We start from the raw sequence: 11,048 nt of genomic DNA, 5'->3' as shown, positions 1-11,048 counted from the left end.
GTATTAATCTAACAACATTTTTTTGTGTTTTTAATTAATATTAATTACCCTTAGAAAGTCGCTGACTTCTAGAGGTTAAGCAAGTGATTTGTGGAAGACATGTCCTTTCTAAGGACATGTCCCTTGACTCCTATACTTATAGAGAGTAAGGATGAATTCTAAGGACACACAAGATCAAATACAAGTCTACTCCTTGGTCATTACTAGCCTCATTTGAATTGTAGAAATAGAAGATAGAATTCTGAGTTATATCTCTAATTCAATTAAAGGCTATAATCTGAAGTTATTCTCAGCAAACTATAAGGAGATAAAGAAGGTAGATTTTAGTCTATATTCAGTCCAAGGATATTTGTAGAAACTTTAGAGGGGGAATTCAAAGGAAAGGAAAATGATAAAAGGAAAATAAATAATAATTACAAAAGAAATAATTTCTCCAAAGTTCAATGTTACAAGTGTGAAAAATTTAGACATACCTTCTGAAATTGTCTAGAAAGGAAAAAAATCCTAGCTTCCTTAGCCAAAACAAAAAAGGATGAAAATCTACTATTCTACTCAGCCCTATCAAGTGAGATGAAATCTAACAATATTGTGTGGATAATAGACAGTGGTGTGTCCCACCACATAACCGAATTCAGAGATAGGTTTGAAACCTTTTGAAAATTGTCTCACTAAAAGAGTCACCATTGGAGATAACTCCACCTATCCAGTAAAAGAAATTGGAACCTGTTCTACACAATTAAGAACTAAGGTTACTCTAAAATTAAAAGATGTTATTTTTATACCTAGCATAAAAGGAAATCTAGTATCCATGATTGTTGATGAAGGGTATCAAGTCATCTTTAATGAAGACAAAGTATTGTACTAGTCTAAAAATACTAATCTCGAGAACGCTATCATAATAGGGAAGTCATGAAGTAAAAAATCCTAATGAAATATGGCATAGAAGGCTTGGACATATTGGATTCAGTACACTACCAAATGTAGAAAAAATCACCACTGGAACACCCAACTTAAATTCAAACCATACTGGCATTTGTAAAGGATGTTCTCTAGGAAAGAATATAAAAGGACCTTTTCCTCCTAGCGAACACAAGTCTAAATCAATTCTAGAACTAGTCCACACTGATTTATGTGGACCTATGCCAACACTTTCTCTAGGAGGATTCTCATACTACATAATTTATATTGATGATTTTTCTACGAAAACCTAGATCTATTTTCTAAAGTTCAAATAATCAAATGAGGTTCTATTAAAATTTAAAGATTTCAAAGCAATTGTGGAAAATCAAATGTCAAAAAGAATAAAAACCCTAAGATCAAGCAATGGGGGTGAATATACCTCTACAATTTTCAAAGACACATGCATATCTGTTGGGAGTGAGAGGCAATATATTGTACCTTATAATCCTCAATGGAATGGGGTAGCAGAAAGGAAAAATAGAACCATTCTTGAAGCAAAAAAAGCCATGCTTCATGATCAAAATTTACACTTCTCATTTTGGGCAGAGGCCACTAATACTACTATATATATTCAAAACAAAGATGCCCACACTTAATTCTAGAAAACATAACTCCTGAAGAAGTCTTTACAAGAATTAAACCTAACTTAAGTCATCTCAAAAAATTTGGTTGCTCTATTTACATTTATATACCTAAATAAAAGAGAACCAAGTTAGAACCATCTAGGAAGAAAGGAATATTTGTTGGGTACAATGAGAACTCCAAAGGGTATAGAGTCTATGTACGTAGACAAGGATCAGTTGAAGTTAGAAAAGATGTCATAATTGAGGAAAACTTTACCTTAAAACTATCAACAAGTACATAAGATGAGCCCATCACATACTTAGATGAAAATCTACAAACTGAAAATTGGAGGGAGAACATATCAGAGGAGAATGTGCCATTAGCAGATTCAGAAAATACAAACATCTCTAATATCAAGAAAAGGCCATTATGAGAAAGAAAAATGATTAAAGAAAACAATGTTGAGCCAGATGAAATTTCTAGGGAGACCAAGAAAACCATAAACAAATCTTGTTATACTGCACTAGTAACTAAGCTTACTAAATCTAAACCATCAATTGTCAAAGAATCCCTAACTTGTCAAGCTTGGAAAGATGCCATGGTCGAAGAATATCAATCCATACTACAAAATCACATTTGGGATATTGTACCTAGGCCTAAAGACAAATTAGTTGTTTCATCAAAGTGGTTATACAAAATCAAATATGCTTCTGATGGCAATATTAAAAAACATAAAGCAAGATTTGTAGCTCGAGGTTTTTTCCAGAAGGTAGGTATTGATTATGAGGAAACCTTTGCTTCAGTTGTTCAATACGCTTATGTAAGAATAATTATTGCAATTGCAAGATCCAAAGGATGGAAGATACATCAAATGGATGTCAAGACCACATTTCTAAATGGTGTCATTAATGAAGAAGTGTGCATCGAACAACTTGAAGGTTTTGTAATAAAAGATAACAACCTATATGTATGTAAACTAAAGAAAGCTCTATATGGCCTCAAACAAGCACCACGAGCTTGGTATGAAAGGATAGATAGCTACCTCTAGAAACTATGATACTCTAAAAATGAAGTTGATCCTAACATATGTTTCAAAATATCTAATGGTGACAAGTTAATACTTGTTTATATGTTGATGACTTATTAATAACAAGTGAAGATCATTTAATTAAAAGATGCAAACAAGATTTTATAGCCGAAATTGAAATGAAGGATCTAGGCCTACTACACTATTTTTTGGGTTTAGAAGTATGTCAAAAGAAAGATTATATTTTTTCTAAACCAAGGGAAGTACACCCTTGAAATCTTGGCTAGATTTGGAATGATGGAAAGCAAACCTCTAGCAACTCCAATGGAAATAAATCTACAAAAGCTAAAAGAAGTTGCAAATTCAGAATCTATTGATTCCACTCTCTACAAATAGATCATTGGATCACTCATGTATCTAGTAAATACTAGGTCTAATATCTACTGTGCCACCAATGTCTTAAGTCATTTCACGTGTGAACCAAAAAAGATTCATTTGATGGCTGTTAAACATATCTTGAGATATCTGCATGGCACTATTGGTCTTGGGTTGAAGAACATAAATGTTGAGATAAAACTTGAAGGTTATATTGATTCTGATTGGGCTAGTTGCTCCATAACTGCAAGAGTAGTACATGATGTTGTTGTACTCTTAGGTCAATGATGATATCATGGTTCAGTAGAAAACAACCTACAGTTGCCTTGAGTTCCACCGAAGCTGAATATATGGTAGCCTCCATGGGAGCTTGAGAAGCAGTATGGTTGAGAAAACTATTATTTAGACTTTTTGGAAAGTAACTAAGTCCCACAGTGATCCATTGTGATAACCAGAGCTACATCAAAATTTCTGCTAATTTTGTCTTCCATAATCGATATGAGTACATCAAGACTCCTTACCATTACATAAGAGACATAGTTGATAGAAATGTTATCAGATTGATTTATATCAGCACTAATGAGCAAGAGGCTGAAATTTTCACCAAGCCTCTTGCAAGGTTGAAAATAGAGTACTTTAGAGGTATGACAAATTTGTAAATACATTTGTAAAGTTATATTTTATTCATGAATAATTAAAAATTACTTTATTTGGAAACTTGTGTTATGAAAGGTGATGATCTTTCATATCTATAAGGTCATTGTTGTAAGGTGACGACCTTATCAATAGTTTATCTATCTCCTAACACCAAAAGTGTTGGAGCTAAGTGTTATCATTGTTCTTCTAATGCCCCACTCGAGAACCAAAAAAAAATTACATTCCTTAAGGATCCCAAGACATTGAGTCACATTTAAATTTAATTAATACTAAGTCAAATAAATAATACATCCATATGAAAGAACAATTACAAGTCCAAGTCCATTTAAATAATATACATTTTTTTCTTAATGCCACTTGGCAATAAAATTTGGAATGCTCAATCATCCATTGTACATGTCACAGGGTATGAAAGGTTGAAAGAATATACATTTATAAAAATAGATTACGTCATCCCTTTCGAATCCATGAAGCAAAGTACAATACAATAAGTGAAATCATCCATCATAATAATATAACCATCCATCAAAATACACAAAGATAGAATGAAAGGAAATGCAGAAAGGAACTCTAGTCACGGCAACAACGGATGAATCTCAAAGGTTAGAGTAAAAAAAACTACCACCCAACCTCGTGGTAACCCAAAAAGGTCCACTCCCACCATGCTTAGGAGATAATCTCAAGTCCCACACAGGGTAACAATCCCAAAAATCAAAAGAAATATCTATGTCAAAAAAAATCGTAAAAGTAATCTAACTCAAAGGTTCCAAGATAAATCGACATCTAGACCTAGAGACAAACAAAGACACATACGAAATCTATACTGCTAGTGGGCAAGTGTCATTGTGCAAACCAACTCTAGGGTTACCCAACTAGTCTTTTAATCCTCCAACCCACTAGTGACTCTATGCGACACTAGTATCCTTTCATACTGACAAGGCATACTAACAATGCATGATCGCAACCAAGTGGCCTCTCTACTTCGATCCTAGTCTATACTAGCACTTGAAGCATGAGCGAGGAAAACAAAAACTTTTATTAAGTTCATTTTACTATCATTTAATGTAGTGTTATCACTTATTAATAACTTATAATGGGTTATCCTAGTAGCCACTTTGGGCACCACCCTCCATTGCAAGCCACTTCCCAACTTAACATACAGATTACCTACCCTAGGCTCATAAAAGTATAAATCAAATAATCACAAATTTCACCTCAGCTTTGTTCAAGTGACTGAAAAGCATTAAAAGATAATCCACAATAACACCTCAGTTCTTTACAAGTAACTAGAAAGTATCCCAAAAATAACTGATCAAAGAATCAAAAAGGTTAAATCAAATATGTCATAACATTCCTCACGTTATCACACAAGAACTCTAAAAGCAATAACGAACAATATAAGCAAACTCATCATAGAGCATACCAACACATTACCATGGTTGAGTTTAAAAGATCAAGATTAAATCATCGTAATGCCACAAACATAGAACTCTCAAGCATCTGGTATATGTCCTAAAACTGGTCAACACTCTAGTCAACCCAAACCCAAAACATAGACAACTTACAGATAACAATTTAGTTTCATAGTTTGCTTTGATTTTGAAAACACATAGTTGAGTTAATAGTAAGGTTTAAGTTTTCGTTTCAATGTAAGTTTTTTAATATATGAAGTTTACATTTTACCCTTAACTATATAACCCATTTCTTGAATTTGAACAAAATGCACAATTGCCCTTATTTGATTATAAGTCAATTATTTCAAAATAATTTAAAGGTAATTATTTATTAAATTATTAAAATAATAATTATTGACTTTCAAATAAAATAATTACAGTTTTATTAAAATCAATATTAATAATAATAATAATAAAATAAATTTAACTCTCCATTAAACAATATTCATCATTAATCAAACTTAATTAAAGTAGTTAAATTGATTAATAATTATGAAATAAACAAATATATTAATATCTTATTAATTATTAAGTATTAATAATTAACAAAACTATTAATAAATTTATTAATTAAAATTAAATATATTTAAATATATATATATATTTATTAATAATTAAATTAATAATTTTTTTAAAAAGTCATAAAATTATTAATTATTAATTAAAATAATAATTAAAAATTATTATTAAAATAAAATATATTAAAAAAACTTGTGATTTAATCAAGAAGGTATGCAAGTTTATTGTTGCCACGACAACCCTGCTGCCGCGATAGTAAGCGTACATGTTGTTCATGGCAGTAGGCCTGTCGTACGGCCTTTAATGGCCACCAACAGTGTTTGCTACCACCATCGGGGAGTTGGTGGGAGGTGGGGGTTTGGTGGCCCCACATATATATATATATATATATATATATATATATATATATATATATATATATATATATATATAATAGCCCTCCCTAATGAATTTTCTTTTTAATATATATACATATTTTTAAAGAATTTCTATCCATATCCTGATAGGAAAAGTATGGCAAACCATACAAATTTTCAATATAAAACTTCTATTTCTTTCAAAACCCTTATCGGTTTAATTTGTAACTTTAAATCTATGGAACGAGGGTTTTATTGATCTTTTAAATCCTCGCGTATATAAAAGAATTCAACCTGCATACTAGTAATTTCAAAATGAAATATTGAAATATTCATCACAATGAAATTCAGGTAAAGAATTCACAATCACAATGAAGACAAGAATGTTAAATTACATAATCATTTGAGTGAACAAAACACAAGGATCTAACTAGTTTTGATGCTAATTCGCAACCACCCAAAAATTGTGAGAGAAATCTCCTCTCTCAAAACCTTCTCTCCAAAATTCTCAGTCCTTTCTTTTTTTGAAAAAATGAACCCTCAATTGTTGATAATGAGTTCTCTCCAAAATTCAGGGCATTGATTGTGCGATCACTGAGGGAACTCATTGATCACAACCAATTAACTCTTTAGTAACTTTTTTCGAAACTTCATGCATGTTTTTTGCAATATAAAATATCTTTATTAAATTTATTTTCTTTCTCATTTTAATTAATTTATTATATTTTAATATCATGTAGAAGTCTTATGCAATTTAATCAAAATAAACTTTATTAAATAATTTCTTACTCTCTCTTAATAATTGTCGAAGTGTTTTCTAATATAATATTTATTAACTTAAGTAATAATAATATTTAGCATTTATTTAAAAATGATCTCCTAAATATATTATTATTAAATTAATTAAATATTATTATGCTCTCAAAATAGAACTATAATTTCCTATTTAAATTTAATTCTTTTATTTAATTAATTTCCCAATTAATTAAATATAATTAAATATTTAAAATATCATAATAATTTTCTATTAAATTAAATCATTAATTAATCTTTTAATTTGACTTAATTAATAGAAAAATCACCAAAGACCTAAAAGACGAAATATGAAAACCCATCATAAAATACCACATACAAGTTCAAACTCAAGGGTTATAATCACGAATTTACATCATACGACGAATTTAGAAGGATAATCATCACAGATACTTGTCCTAATTTTCTAGGACAAATGGTTTAAAAGGTTAGGATTTGGGCTCAATAATTTATCTCCCCTCTCTTACCATTGAGATATTGTGATAGGGTACGCTCATCATGGCATTTCAAGGAATTCGATACTTGGTACCTGCAATCTACATAAAATTCACACATCTACAAACTCATATATTCTAAACTAAACAGGCAATGGCAAGAAGTGGTGCATCATGCACATCCTAACTAGCAGGTGACTACGACTCCCTTCTTTAACCACATTAAAAATGTCATACATTAAGAAAACATACACGCACACCATACACATGTAGTATGGGGTAAGTAACCATAGGAAAACACGTACAAATAATTCATCTAACATCATCAAGGTATAATCGTGCATACATGAAGTAACTGGTACCAAGTAGTCTCATCATATAATCAACTGAGTATGAAAACAATATCTAATAATCTGAAAGATAATGCTAATAATCATCAAGCATAAACATAAACTAGCCTAAAAGAGTTTAGCAATAAAATTGGAAAAGTTAACTAGGAGTAGGCACTACATCCACCCTCCCTAGACTTAGGCTTACTCCTGGAAGCCTACAAGAAAGGTAAAACTAAAAAACTCACTGTGTTGGTCCCATTGGAAATGAAAATCAATCTTGTCAATTGCTTTGTTGATAAATTCAAGGACCACCCACAAATTCATGTTCTGATATAATGCTTGGGGAATTTAGTATGAATGAGGAAACATTTCATTGAGATAGCCCCATAAGTTATAATCAAAACATTTCGCTTCTCTTCGAACTCATTTTCCAATAGTTGAGTGAAGGAACAAGTCGTTATTACTGTGATTATTGCAATTCATTAGCGAATGCTAAGAGAAATACAACTTCACAGTTGGTCAATGCCATCGTTCTGCATCCTTCACAAATATGTCCAAAAATATTTTAAGCAAACTTGAAAAGGTTTTGATTTATCTAGCTGATCAGGCTACCAATAGGACTAAGCCTGGCGAGAATCATCATGTCATCCCTGTAATGTGTCTCTGCACTTAAAAAAGATTCCAGATGCCAGTGTAGGAATGGTGGTTGGTTTTGCAAGGATGTTTGAGTTGATACTAAGAGGTAGAAATTAGGATAAAGTCTTCAATGGATAGCGGATAATCTTGATTAGGGATTTTAATTATTTTTTATAGAAGGGAAATGTTTTGATTGAGAGGCATGAATTGATTGTCATAAAGAAGAGACTTCATGGTGGAGACATGTCCTTTTATGATACAAAAATTAATTGTATTAAGTTTGAGTCTTGTTTTATTATTTGTTTTTTATTACAGGAAACAGGTTTTGAAGGGTGCCTAAAACCCTATACAAATTGAAATATTTCCAATGAAGCCCAAACCAAACAATACTATAGCCCATAGGTGAAACAAGTCACCAACCAAAACAAGGTGACCAGAGTGGCATCACAGATAACACAATACTCTTCAGCCACCAAAACAAGTTTTGAAAGGACACCTAAAACCCCATGGTTAAAAAAGAAATAGACAATAAATCCCTAACCATGTCAAACTACAAACAACTGCAAGCCAAAAGAGTCAAGAGAGCCAAAAACAGGACAGCGGCAAACAGGCAGGGTCTCAAGATTTACCTTTCGGTCCTGTCTTTTGAGAACATAATGCCATATCCAATGATGGAGTGGAGGGCTTGACCCTTTTTCCTTTTATTGTTGTTCATCCATCCTCCACCATACTAGCAGCCTTCTACCACATAAAGTCAGCAACACCACAACCAGCCCCCAAAACCCCCACAACAAGGGAAGAACCACCACCATACGACATCAAGACCGCAACAAAAGAAGGAACAACAGTAACATCTAGAGACAGAGCCACAAGAGGGGCTAAGTCGAATCACCAGTGATAAAATCCGAAGGAGGGAGAACGGAAGAGGTCACCACCGTTGGGGTAACATTCATACCATCAGAGACAGTAATTGAATCTCCCACCAAAGTGTCCTGAGAAGAGCCACCCTCCCCAACAGAGGGCCTTTTTAAACCGTGTAGTGATCATCCAAAACCCCCTTCCACCAAGAAGGTGACTTGTTCAGTCTAAATTTTTTAGAGCAGCGAGCAACAAGGCGACCGATCTTATGGCATTTCCTATATTGGAAGGGGATACCCTCATAATCAAGAAGTTGAATCCAAGAGCCAAAAGGGGAAGCCAACTTAAATTTTTCAAAAAGTCTCTTGGAGATGTCAATCTCCACAAAAATGCGAGCATACGTCATCTGAAACACATTGGAAGACACAATATCAACTAGCAAAAAGTCCTCGAGAGCTTCCCCCACCACCTCCAGGACTGAATCCAACCATAGGTGAAGGGGGAGATTCACCAACCTAACCTACAGAGGGATCTAATTAAAGGATTTCATCGATGGGTCAAAATCCTTACATCAAGGTTTAGCCATCAAGGGGAACTTCTCCCTCCAAGAGAAACCACGACACAAGATGGTATTTCCATCTTCAGTAGTAGCAAATTTCACAACAAAAAAACCCCTTGCCACAATGTAAATCTAAATGATCTCTGAAATGATGGGCTCCCAAACTCAGGTAATCCAGGCATGCAAATCCGACAAAGAGGGCCAGAAACCCTTAAAACGAAAAATAACAACAGTGGAAAAGAAGTCATCCACACAAGTGGAGATCTCATCAACAATATCAAACTCTAAATTCTTATTTGTTTACTTAGTTTTAATTCATAGGTGGTTTCTATTAGTTGGTTAATAATATATAGAATTTGAACTTTTTATTATATATAGATTATTTTATCTTGTGTAAAATTTATAATTAAATTTTTATTAGTTTTATTCAATCATTTGTAATATGTAAGGATAGAATTAATTTACCATTTAATTTATGTGAATCTAAATTTACAATTTAAGAAAATTTATTTATGGAATATAATACATATTAAAATACAAATTTGAATATATGTACATTTAAAAACATACATATATCTCTTTTCTATTTTACAATAAAAATATATATATATATATATATATATCAACTTCCAAATTTGTTATTTGTAATAATATATATCACTTATTTTTATATATAGACTATCATATTACGCATTTAGAATTGAACTATTACCAATATTAGATATTATTAAAAAAAATTGTGATACTTCAAGAATCATTTGTAAGTATTAGTAACTAGACTATATATAAAACAATTATCAAATAAGTTTGATATTGCATATGCATGTATCATCCCAATAAAACCAATGTGTTCAAAAAGAAGGGAAAGCATAAAAAGGAAAGGACAAGAAAGAAATAAGGAAGAGGAGAAAAATGACATAGTGAAACCCAAAGAGGGCAAAGGGACAATGAGGCAGAGAAGATAGAGAACGAGATGAAGAAAAGGAGTAAGAGGGGAAGAAGGGGTAGAAGAAGAAAATGAATTAGGAGTAAAAGGAGGTGAAGGAGGGGCTCATAAGAAGGAAAGGTAAAAGGAAATAGAGGAAACACAGTAGAAAAAGAAAAAGAAGACTAGACGTAGTAGATTAAAAAAGGTGAAACCAAAGAAGGAAGGAACAACAAAGAGGAAGAGGGGAGGAGGAGAAAAGAAAAGTGGAACTAAAAGGAGGAAAGGAGGAAACAAAGAAGATAGAGATGAAAAAGACCAAGAAGAAGAGGAATATATATAATTGGAGGCACTTTTGGCAGATTTGCATAATATATATAATTGGGTTGTCTTTTGTGTTTTTTGATAAATCTCTTGACTACAAGATAGTGTGCGAGTACGAGATGAGATGAGAGAGTGAAACAAGGGAAAGGGAGGGGGAGGGGGAGAGAGAGAGAGAGAGAGTCCATATGATTAGGTCAATATAAGTATTAGAGTTCACTTTAGATCAATAAATGAAAACTGACAATCAAAATCAGC

Source organism: Cupressus sempervirens, chromosome 3, assembly GCF_028749045.1.
Source record: "Cupressus sempervirens isolate cs-2001-9-10 chromosome 3, ASM2874904v1, whole genome shotgun sequence".
NCBI lineage: Eukaryota > Viridiplantae > Streptophyta > Pinopsida > Cupressales > Cupressaceae > Cupressus > Cupressus sempervirens.
Note: the sequence above shows the minus strand (reverse complement) of the source record.